Consider the following 12,892-nt stretch of genomic DNA (forward strand, 5'->3'; position numbering starts at 1 on the left):
TTAAGTGAAAGCAATTTGTGAATTAAGGCATACTTATAAACAACTGCCTGTCATCGGCAAGAAATACTTGTCCTTGTTTGTTTATTATTTCATTACTAGGCTTTTGGGAGGCTTTTTAATTTTAATAGCATTATTCAAGACAACAAGGCCACAGGAATGGAAATGCCTCATGGTAAAGTCACCCACTCACTATGCTATAAAATGACTCTAATTCACCCCAACACCTACTCCACACACAACTTAATTCATTTGATATGAAGAATTGTAGGAGGTTTAGCTGAAGAAACTAGACAGTCCTTTAAAAAAAAAATCCACTTAATCTTATCTCTTTTTATTCTTAATACTTTATAGAAAAAATCGATAAGCTTGGATTCTATAGGCAGACTGTTATATTAATTTGTTTAAAAAATCTAAAACCTCAAACCTTTCTTCATAAAATTCTAACTAAATAGGCTAATCGGAAAAGTAAGTTAATAGGGAGTTTCATAAGGAAACTACATGATATGCAAAACTTTTCAAGAGCTGAAATGTTTCTTAAAAAATTTAAAGATGTTACTCTTAATTTGTCATGTTTTCAAGATTAAAATGTGAATACCATTGCCTTACCAAGAAGAAATGGGGGGAAAGACTGAGATAAAATAGATATGTTTAAGTTACTCTCTGAAAATTCATTCAAGAGAAAAAGCATTTTACTTATAAATTTAGAAAGATTTTGAAACTATCTTTTTCAAGCAACATGTGAAATTTTCAAGTGATTAAAGTAACTGCCCTGCCAACTTGTACTGACTGAGAGACTAAAATTCTTATATGATATGCTGCTCTTGGGGGAAAACCTGCATGAACAGCTAATGAAGAGTTGGAATATTTTAAGACATACCTACCTGGTTTTTGAAACACGTGACCTTAGTTAATATCTAATTAATTTTAACTCATAGTGAATAAGTGGGCAGTCTGAACATTTTGAATGGGAAGAGTTAATACAATAAAATCCCACTCCAAAGCCCTTTCAGTAATATATCTGCTTTCACTGGGAGTCAAAAAAATCATTTTAATCAAAGGACCATTGACATATGGAGTAGAATTTTATATCTGAAAGAGGTGAAGTGTCCAATTTACTCATTACATAACTGAAGAAATAAATTCTAAAAGTTTAGGTATTAGCAAACTCAAATAGCAACTTTGTGATAGGAGCTAGAACACAATTATGCCTGGTGATCTTTCTACCTCTCGATCTAATTTGAGAAGCCTGCCAAACCGACACTGTTCCAGCATATTTTGCTATGTGACTGAAATATTTGTATATGAAGACTTGTTAATTGGCATAATGTCACCTATCCTTAGTTTTCTTGTGTTGCAAAAGAGGGGATTGTCAGTTCAGAATTTTCTCTTTGTTATTTTCTGAAAGTTACTGATATTTTATCTGTGCTGAAGTTTTGTTTGTCCATGACTTTCTTAGCTTCTGATGAATATACTTCTGTTAACAATGAATCAGAAGTTCTTAACCTATTGTGTGTCACTGACTATTGGCAATCTATTGAAAGACGAGGCGCTCTCTCAAATGCCTAAAATAAATTACATGATCACAAAAGAAAAAAAAATTATGTTGAAATGCAACTATCAATATATTATTAACAGGAACTTGCTATAGCAGTAGATGTGTTTCTTTATTAATATATAACAATGCGGTTATAATAATTATCATACCTTTCTAAGTAATAATAAATGCAAATTATTTAGCTATGTGCAACAATCTATAACTAATATAAAATATCTATTATTTCTAATGGTGACATTCACAGGGACTGTTACCTATTATGATTTGTTGCCTATATTAATAATCAAATAAATTATAAATTTAACTTAGAGATTGCTAAAAAAAAAGATTTGATTTTTTTCCCACCAAAATCATGTAATCTCTATAATCTGACCTTATGAACTCAAAGGTGCTCATAGATTCAAAACCCCTTTTTGATTGGTTTACATTTTAGATTAGTGGTCCTCAACCTTTTTGACACCAGGGACCAGTTTCATGGAAGACAATTTTTCCACAGGCCAGTCCGGGGTAGTTTTGGGATGATTCAAGCACATTATATTTATTGTGCAGTATATTTCCATTATTACTACATTGTAATATATAATGAAATATTTATACAACTCACCATATTGCAGAATCAGTGGGAGCCCTGAGCTTGTTTTCTTACAAATACACAATCCCATCTGAGGGTAATAGGCGACAGTGACACCCAAAGTGTGCTGCTATGTCAAGTCTGCTTCATAATCTTATTTTGGTTGCTGTCACTACAGAAAACCCTGCTTCACAAAGATAGGATGCTGGAAATGGAAGCAGGCTTTTCTGTGCTTTGATGGCGATCTTGAGATATTTCACCTTGACTTTAATCCAGAACATATGGAGATTTGAAGTTGTCTCAAACATACCTTTAAGGTCACCATCATTTGCAATCTCAAGCCATTGATACTCTGCTTAGTTTATTAATATAGACAAAGTCTATTCGCCTGGCTTATTCACAAATGGGTCGCAGATCCATTCCTCCCCAGTTTGGGTTTTTTTTTGTGGTTGGGTAGTAATGCTCAAACTCTTTTGAAAGCTGAGATAAGTGATCATGCACTAGCTGGAAGAAAGAAGGCCCTGGCTCAGTCTCCTTCAAAATCTCTGCTGATGTTTTAAACACATCAAAATCTCAGTGTTCACTCATTGCCTTTATAATTCCAGTTTGTCTCTGAATGCAGCCACTTTATCTGCCCACTTGAACACAGTTGTCATTCCCCCCTGAAGTGACAGATTGAGTTGGTTAAGCAGGTTGAATATGTCATACAAGTAAGCAAGTTTTGCGACCCATTGTGTGTCACCGAAATGTGCTGCCATTGGTGATTGTTTTTCTAAAAGAAATCTTTGGATCAGCTCTCATAACAAAAATTTTGGCCAGTCATCTACCTCTAGAAAACCATCTCACTTCTGTGTATAAAAGAGAAGATGTGTGTGCTCTCCATCCATCTCCTCACAGAGCTGCACTAAAAGATGTGAGTTAAGGGCGTGTACTTTAATGTGGTTCATCATTTTAATTACATCTTGCAAAACATTGTTAAGTTCAGATACTATTTTTTAGCTAGCTAGCATTTCTCTATGGATGACACGGTACGTAGACTTACATTCAGAAGTGACCTCTTTAACCAGAGTAGTGAAACCAGAAAGCTTTCCAGTCATGGCAGATGCTTCATCCATGCACATACTGACACAAATGACCAATTCAATTTTCCTGAAACGTAATCATTCAAAGACTTGAACAGTGCTGCAGCTGTGGTGTTGGTTGGCAACAAAAATGCACACAACATATCCTCATGTACATCTTCCTGAAAAATATATCACACAAAAACAATCATTGTTGCCTTGTTGACAACATCGTTAGACTAGTCAATCTGGATTATGTACCATGGTGACTCATTGATCCTGTCTAATAATTGTGGTTCAATAGCGTCTGCTGTTTCATCAGTTTGTCTAGCTATGGTGCTAGCCAAAAGAGGAACACATGCCATCTTTTGAACTGCAACCTCTCCTAAAATTTCACGACAAATGTCCTTTGCAAGAGGCAGGATCAACTCTTCACCAATAGTAAAGGGTTTCTTAGCTTTAGCAACGCAGTTAGCCACTAAGAATAAGGCTCTCAGTGAAGTGGTGGCCTTCAATAATTATTTCTGCTCTTCGTGTTCACATTTTTTTTCTTTTTAAAAACTCCAGAGGCTTATATTTAACGCAGCGTGCTTGGTTTCCATGTGGCGGAGCAGTTTTGATGGTTTCATGGCTTGGTCGGACAGCCTGTTGCCACATATTATACAAAGCGGGTTTGGAGAATGTGAATCACCTGTTGTAATAAACCTGTAATTTAAGCAGGACTCTTGGTATTTTCTTTTTTTGGTTGACAGTCTCAGAGTCTTCTGTCTCATCATTGGGTCTTTCCTCCTTTTCTAAGAAGTTCTCCAGTGATGTTTTTTATTTTATTCATTTTGGCCACGGTTAACTTGTGGTCTTATCAAAGCTGTGACTGAGACAAATGAGCAGTGCAGGAAAGAGGCACAGACAGAAGTGGTAAATAAAATAATGAGTGGGGTGCATACAAACTATAAAAAGTGCCAGATTCTGACTTAAAGCCTGCCACCAGATGCAGCTGCACAATTGAAGTACATCAACTCACTTGGCACTATAAAGCTTGCCACAAGATCCAGCTTAATTGTCACTTGCCACTTGCTGATAGGGTTTTGATATGAGTCTGCAAGCAATTGATTTATTATGATCTCTTTGTAGTGAAACCTTTCTACTCATGTTAATCTATATTTGCAGCAACTCTCCAGTGCTAGTATCACTGCCTCAGCTCCACCTGAGATCATCAGGCATTAGAGTCTCAAAAGGAGTGCAGCCTAGATCCCTGGCATGCGCAGTTCACAACAGGCTTCCAGCTCCTATGAGACTCTAATGCCTGATGATCTCAGGTGGAGCTGAGGCAGTAATACTAGCGCTGAGGAGTGGCTGCAAATACAGATGAAGTTTCGCTCACTCACTGCTCACCTCCTGCAATGCAGCCCCGTTCTCAACAGGTCATGGACCAGAACCCATTTCAGATAACCCCATTTGTCCATTTTAATCCCTTCTCTTCAGGGTCTACTCTTTATCCTATGTCCTAAGATACATCTGAAGATTTTATAACTGAACACTTTCATTCTCTAGTTCAGTTCCTAAACAATCACTGAAGGTAACATCTTTGAACAACTGATCTTCCTTAACAATATTGCAGCAATTTGCTGCCAGCCTCGTCAATAGCTCAAGTGAGGAGAGATTTTTTTTTGCCTTTATAGGAATAGCAATATTGCTAACTAAAGCTCTTTTGAAATATGACAGCATGATAATGACAGCAGCCAATAACACTGCTAAGCTGTAATGACTTGCAATGATAAATCAGAGGTGTCTGAATAGCTTAAGCTCAATATGAATCTTCACATGTGGGCCTCTTAAGATATATACTTCCTAATCTTGCCAAGACAGGACTGGGGAACTGCAAAACCAAGCTATACTCAAGGCAAATAAATCCCATATCATTAGACACTCATGCCAGAGAATGCAGATTGGTAGATTATTAAATTTGAATTAAAAGGATATCCGCCCCCAAAGTTTTCCTTATTTTTGTGTTTATCTTCGAAGTGGATTTTTATGATGATTCAACTAGTTTATTATTATTATTATCTCATTTTAATTGTGTGTTTGATACCCCCAGAACCTTGATCACTGGAATGTAATATAAATAAAATTATCTTGACACAGAAAGACTGTAGGTGGTGTTTAAATTTGTTTTTCTTGTCTCTCCATGAAATCATAAAGATATTTAATTTGTTTTTCTCATTTGCTCACTTTCTTTTTTCCCCTATGACATTCAATCCAGAAAACACCTGTAATTAACATGTTTTCAAGAAACTTGCACCTCTCTACCTTAAATATATCTTCATAAGGTAACATAATTTGTAGATATTCAACTATGCAACAAAAATTTTGGTGAGATTTATTTCTCAAAATTTTGTTTTTTTTCTAGAGACAAAAATCTCTTTTATAAAATATACATTATATAATTATATTAATAATGCCAACAATGTCATTTTCTAATACCTTAAAAAATGAGAATATATTTATATATATGGCAGGTAGTAATCATGGAAATGACTAGAATCTGGTAATACTTTCACAGTTTACATTACCTTCCTGTGCTAAGGGTTGTGGGTACAGGAATTAAAAACATCAACTTTTACTGATAAATCAAATTCTAACTTAAACAACTTAAAATAGTGGAAAGAACTAACCTTGTGTTGGCTTTATGTCAAGGGCTTTGCATATGTTATTTTTATTAATTATACCTTCTCAGCATCCCTGAGAATAGCATTATTTACCTCAATTTTAAAAATGAGACAAATGGGTTTCTCGGAGCTAGTATATGATAGAGCTAGAATTATAACTCACAGATCTTAGATTTAGAAGCTATGTGCTTTCCATGCACCAAACATCCCTTCTATAGGTCAGGCGAAAATTTCACCAGGTTAATGTTTGCAGCATTCAGGTTGGTGTGAAGGAACTGGAAAAGGCTGACTTGAACTAAGACATCCTCCGCGAAGGGTACCACTGATCGCTTAAGAGAGGTATGTTGTCTAAGGAAAGCTCTATTCTGGGTAAAAAATATTTACCTATAGGAGGTATTTTATTTGTATCTTTTGTCATTTTAACACAACTCTATAAATCCATTTCTTAAGAGCTATATTCTATAAGAATAACAACAACAATAATAAAAATAGTACATATAAGAAGCCAATTTGATTGAACCAGCTGATGTGTATTCATTCAAAGACCTCTGTAGCTACTGTCTGAGTAGAAAAGTTATATGGACACTGAAGAATCACCACTATCCAAAGCTGATGATTTTGTTGAATTGTTAATTACTGTGTTCCTAAAAGGGAAAGAAAATGTACCAATAAAAGTGTAATTAATGGTGGAATAAATTAATTGGTGCCTATGTAGCTTTGTGAACAGGGGAGGTAAATTGTCCTAGGACTGGAGAGAAAACTGACAACAACAACAAACCTAGCATAGATGGATAAATATGAGGTAGATTGAGAAAAATATAGGAGAATCGAAAATGGTAGTTTCGACTTGATGTTAAGCATTCACTTACCTCAATGTTCAAAAGAATAGAAGTTATTTGGGACTAAATCCCATTATTTAGAGCAAAAGTGAAAAGAATTCACTGGATTGAAAGTGGTACAGGAGACTATTCCACACTTACTGTGTGCACTGAGATAATAAAACCATTATTTTTAACAACTTGTATATTTTAGTTACGGAATATTCCTTCTTCCTTTAAGTAAAAAGATTATTTTCAAATTCACTGAGAGATCTTATGTTTCTCAGAAGAAATGCTATGAAGGACATCTAAAATTGAACACTATATCAAAGCAAAATAAAATTATATTATAATTTATACTAAATCGGAATTTCTTCAATGGCAAATACCATGTTCCATTCATTATGTGAATCTTCAATAATGAGCAAAATTCCTGATACATAGTAGATACTAAGCAAATGCTAATGTATGCAAGAATAAAAGAAGGGAGAGGAGAAAGGGAAGGAAGGAGGGAAGGAAGGAAGGAAGGAAGGAAGGAAGGAAGGAAGGAAGGAAGGAAGGAAGGAATGAAGGAAGGAAAGAAGGAAGGAATGAAGGAAGGAAGGAAGGAAGAGAGGGAGGAAGAGAAAGAGGGAGGAAGGGAGTAAGGATAGAAAGACTCTCTGAAGTCTTATTCGTTGAACACCATTTTATAAAGCCACATTGTGCAGTTCATCAAAGTGGGATCTACCATCGGGAAAACATTCTACTTATGGTCACAGTACCACATAGTTGGTTGATGATAGCTATGAATCTAAATAATTCTCTCTGTACCTTCTTTCGGACAACATTAAACTAGAAGTGGTAGAAGTTTTTGGATTAAATCTCTTTAGGTTCATGTGTCCTAGAAGATACCATAAGGTTATTTACAAGAGGAAAATCAGAATAAATAGAATTTATCTCTACTAAATGGGACAGATTTGTTCTATCACTATAAAAATGGTTTCCCAATGATCTAGGTTGCCACAGATTTAAAAGTTTAGAGAATCAAATCCATGTGAAATTATTAATTTATTCTCCTAATACTGTATATGTTCACTGACATCTTTCCTATCAAATTGTGTTTATCTTTCTGTCCCTTTTCCTTAAGAAAGCACTAATGACTGAATCTTACTGCCTACCAATCATTTTAAAAGACAATGAGAATTCTAAAATTTCATTGAAATAGGTATAACACAATTTAGCTTAAAATTTTGTAGTTTCTTTATTTTATGTTTTTGTTTTTATCGTAGTCTTGTTATAATATATTTCAAGATTTATTAAGCCTGAAACTTCCCTTTTTTTCCTTTTTTTTTCCTGTCTCATTCTGTGCCATATCTCTAAGCACAAGTAAAGGCTTATATTCTTGAGTTCTATGGGTTTGAACAATTAGCCAAGTATTTATAAACATATTATGTAGGTTAAAATTCACAGTAATAAAATAATAAACTATACTATCAACATTAATAATCATAACTAGTCTTACCAATTGTCACTCAGAGGCTAGTAGCAAACTATTTGATTTGCCATCTGCTTCTGTGAAAAATACTGTGAAAAATTATGATCTATATAGATTTTCCTTCACCTCTATGCTCATATTCGCTGTCTAAATTGATGCTGAATATAAGACATCTCTTTAATATCAAGACTACTAACAAAAAATTTGACCAGCTTGGCAAAAAGAAAAAAAACACTACCTTTTCCACCAATAAAATACCATTTAGTAGCACATTAAAAAATACATACTAAATATGAGGTAACTCTCTGTCAAATTAAATGTACCCCAATGTTTGTTGCAGTATTACTCATGGTGGCCAAGACACAGAAACAATCTAAGTGTCCTTCAATAGATGATTGGATAAAGATGTGGTACATATATATAATGGAATATTAGCCACAAAGAAAGATAAAATCCTGCCATTTGAGACAACGTGGGTGGATCTTGAGATTATTATGCTACGGGAAATAAGTCAGACAGAAAAAGTTGAGAACTATATGATTTCACTCATATGTGGATTATAAAACTAAAAGCAACCAATAAACAAAACAAACAAACAAAAACTCACAGACACAGACAACAGTTTAGTGGTTATCAGAGGGAAAGGGGTGAGGGAAAAGTAGATAAGGGTAAAGGGGATCAAATATGTGATGATGGAAGATTTGTCTTTGGGTGGTGAACGTACAATGTAATGTACAGATGATGTATTATCCAACTATACACTTGAAACCTATATAATTTTATTAACCTATGTCACCCCAATAAATTTAATAATAAAAAAAAACACTAATTTTATCTTCCAAGACAGCACTACATGTGGAAAGTATTACTTAAGGTGATCTATTTGCTGATTCCAATGTAAACCCAAATTGCAAAATATGCTTATATCATCAACATGTAGAAATATGAAACATGTAATTTTGTATAACACTTCTAATTTTGTTGCTTATGCCTTTTAGACTGCATTAGGGAATAGGATTTAATAAGCAAGCAGTTTGAGTTGTCCACAAAGCATAATTAATTTTGTAGAATGTCACTCTACTGGATACTTGGAAGTAATAATAAGAGCTCCGTCTACTGCCAGGAAATTTCATTTTGCCGTAATTTACATTAAAATGTGCACCCAGCTTCTAGAGTGTTTATACTTTATTTTCCTTGTCCCTGATTCTGTTATTTTTAAAAATTTAAAAAACTTTTATACTATATTATTTTTAAGACAAAGCAGGTCAATTAAATTCAGTGTTTAATTCTTTTAAGTAACCCCAGATTGTTCCCACTTAAAGAATTGCAAATAATTTTTTAATTATGAAACCAATACATCATTGTACTTAAAAGTGCATGTTTCAGGAATGTTATAATTAACTAAAATTCCAGATAAATTGATATTTTGGCACATACTTTCAGAGTATCTAACATTAAGAACTTTTTCATAAATGGAATTCATAATCCCGAAGTTGATTATGAAAACCTCTGTACATCTATAACACACATAAATTAGCAATTTACCTAAACTTAGAGAAATATATATCTCAAAATGTGCCTTTCTGAAATTCTGCAGAGTTCGAAATGTGTATAGATTCTGTGACATGATTAAGATTTCCGAAGACAGCTCTGTTTTAATGATTTCTCCTCAAACATTTACATACAACAAGGAGGAGCACAAAAGTAATTTTGCAATGAGGATGCTGGTAGTGTTCAATTGGGGTTATTCACTAGTATTTTTAGTTATTACTATTTAAAGTATGCTTCAGACAAATTATAAATTACTTCTTGTCAGGAACCTTTGAGATCATCCAAGAGTAGATAAACCTGTAATATTAATTTCTCTAACTGAACTGTTATTGTTTTGAAATGTCATTGAAGATTCTATAAAAATCACCAATAATAAATCTCCACATTGAGATTAATTTTGGTGATAATACAGGAGTAATTATCACCAAAATAATATAGAAGACAAAAGGGATTTTTTTAGTTGTATGTAAATAATAATCCTAGAAAGCATCAGGAATCAACGCTTCCTTTGCTAAACATGGTATGCTATCTACAATTCTCTGCTTTCACAATCATCTGGACATGTTCTAGGAGACAATATCGGGTACAATAACTGTATGTGTACATTATGAAAGATTTGCCTTTAAGATAATTTGATTTTTCTATATTTTACTGTGTTAACAAAGATGTTAGAAAGTACAGATTTGTTCAATATTAGGTCACACACATAGCAATTAAATCCATTAGGATCTAGACTTACCTTACCTTAGAGTAAACCAAGTCTAGTATACATGGATAGCAAATAATTAGCAAAGGAGTGAAGTCTGGCACTAAGCCAAGACCTCAGAAAATAAAAATTTAGCACAAATTTCATGTAGAATATGTGCAGTCTGTGGATGGGACAGAGGAAAATAATTTTAAAAAACTCAAAAAAATTAATTTTATATTTGTCATACAATAAGTAAAACCAAGACTCAGTTTTTGCAGCTTGGTTTTGACTGTGGTATTTATAGAATGTAACACTAGAATGTTTAAAGCAAGCATGTAAAGGTGCAAAGGAAATCTCATGAGTCAGAGAAGCAGTGAGGGTCTAAATATATTGATTCTGACATTTGTAGATGTCAAAGGCTGGGAGAAACACTGTGAAACTAAGATTTCAAATCTGAAGTCACTGAGTTAGTCTAAAAACTTGAAACCTTCAGAAACAAAGATATAGTTTCATGAGGAAATATATATTTTTACTTCTCTATCTTGTTTAATTATAAATTATTTTCTGCATTAATATAACTGCATTTCTAGGAACTGGTGAATGTTTTTAATATGTTAAAAATAAGTAAGAGAAAATATGTTACTATGAAATCCAGGACATTATGAAAAAAAGCTACTTAAATTATTCTCTCTTTTGAATAACTGAAACAAAATAAATGTTGAGTTTTGAATTCTAACATCTCTGCAGGTGGAGAGGAAATGTGTCCAAGAGTCACTCCAAACTTTTGAAAGGAAGTAAAGAAAATGGTGCTATGTTTTATAGTTATTTTAAAAGATTATTAGTGGTTGGTTTAAAAAGTTCTCACTTCTGGCTTTTATACAATAGGTCTTTTCTTCTTTCTCTTTGCACCATTTCACTAATTCCTATTTTCTATCTTTATTTAATGAGAGGCAAATTTATTTTCTAAATTATAGCCAGTGTTTTAACAACATGTTTATTGAAAATCCATAATGTATCTATTATTATGTAAAGCATATGAAGGATTTGAAGAGATTAATGCTTACATATAGAACAAGTCATTAGAGAGCAATTAAATTTTGAATTATGGCATGACTATAATCATAAAAAAAAGTTCAACAATGGAAAAGAGTGTTTACTTATTGATATAAACCAAATAAATTAGTGATGAAACCTAACTAAGAGCTTGGTAGATGGAAGGCATGATATTTCATCCACAGGCATGAGATACATATGTTATTGAAAAAAGCAGGAAGGATATGAAAAAAAAATATCAAGCAGACCCAGGGTAAAAAAAAAAAAAAAAAAAAAAAAAAAGGTGTACCCAAGGGTAAAGACAAGTGTTCTTAACTTTAGGAGAATTTGTTCCAGAATAGAGCAAGAATATGAGAGAAGAAATTGAGTTGCTTACAAACTTTAGGTAATTAATAGATTGAAAAGTGAATAGATAATATGACAAACCATAATGAAGCCAAACTCCAAGGATTGCAATGTAAAGTGTAACTACTTACTAAAAGTTAGTGGGAGACTCATGCCCACTACAGCAGATAATGTTCCCATTAGTCTATCTCCTTTGCCTGATCCGTACCCATCCAGAAGTTACAGAGTTATAGTAGGTTCATATGGAGGAGCAGGAGCAAAGCTTTTTTTTTTTTTTTTTAAGGGAAAGGGCAAAGGGAGCAAGTCAAACAATGGAAATAAGAAACTGCTTCTCTCTCCATGACCGATGTAAGATAGCAACCTCCCAGCTTGGTAAGCTGGCCAGCATGGGGGTTACACACTAGGAGTCTGCATGCAAACCTTGGATTTTGTCTTTAAAAGATTCACCTATTGAAATGAGCATGCTGCTAAGTGTCTGACCCACTCCTGTTATAGTACTTACTTGATTCTCAAGTCCTTAACATTCAAGGCCTGCCTTAAACAAAATCAGAATGTAAGCAAATTTTATCTTTAACTTTCAGGGAAAGCCTCTACAAAATAAGAAGCAATAATGGGTTGATGATGTAGTAGTGCATCTAGAGGTCATTCCTCAAGAGTGTGGAAATATTGGGAAAAGTGTAGTGAGATGGTAAATTAATTGCAATCTCAAGACTGCATTCACTTAAAAGATAAGTATAACAAAATGAATAACAAGGCAAAATCAGACTGCTTGGGCCAAATCTTGGCTTCTCACTTACTAGTGTGACCTTGTACAAATCCTTTCATTATTTTGTGCCTCTGTTTCCTTTTCTGTGAAATGGAGATCATACTATTTTTAACTTGGTGTTGCTGAGGATAAATGATATAATGTTCTCAATATGAGAGACTTTGTAAATATAACTTTAGTAATCTGAAAATTCTTTTCATTACCATCCTCATTTCACAAGTGAAACTGAGACTTAACAATTTCCTATAACTTTCTCAAGATCATGGAGTATTTAAGGCTCAAAATAACTTCATCTAATCCTGAAACTTTGCTCCATTTTTACCCAGTCTGTCTCTGAAATC

This window comes from Rousettus aegyptiacus, unplaced genomic scaffold, assembly GCF_014176215.1.
Source record: "Rousettus aegyptiacus isolate mRouAeg1 unplaced genomic scaffold, mRouAeg1.p scaffold_m13_p_4, whole genome shotgun sequence".
Taxonomy (NCBI): Eukaryota; Metazoa; Chordata; class Mammalia; order Chiroptera; family Pteropodidae; genus Rousettus; species Rousettus aegyptiacus.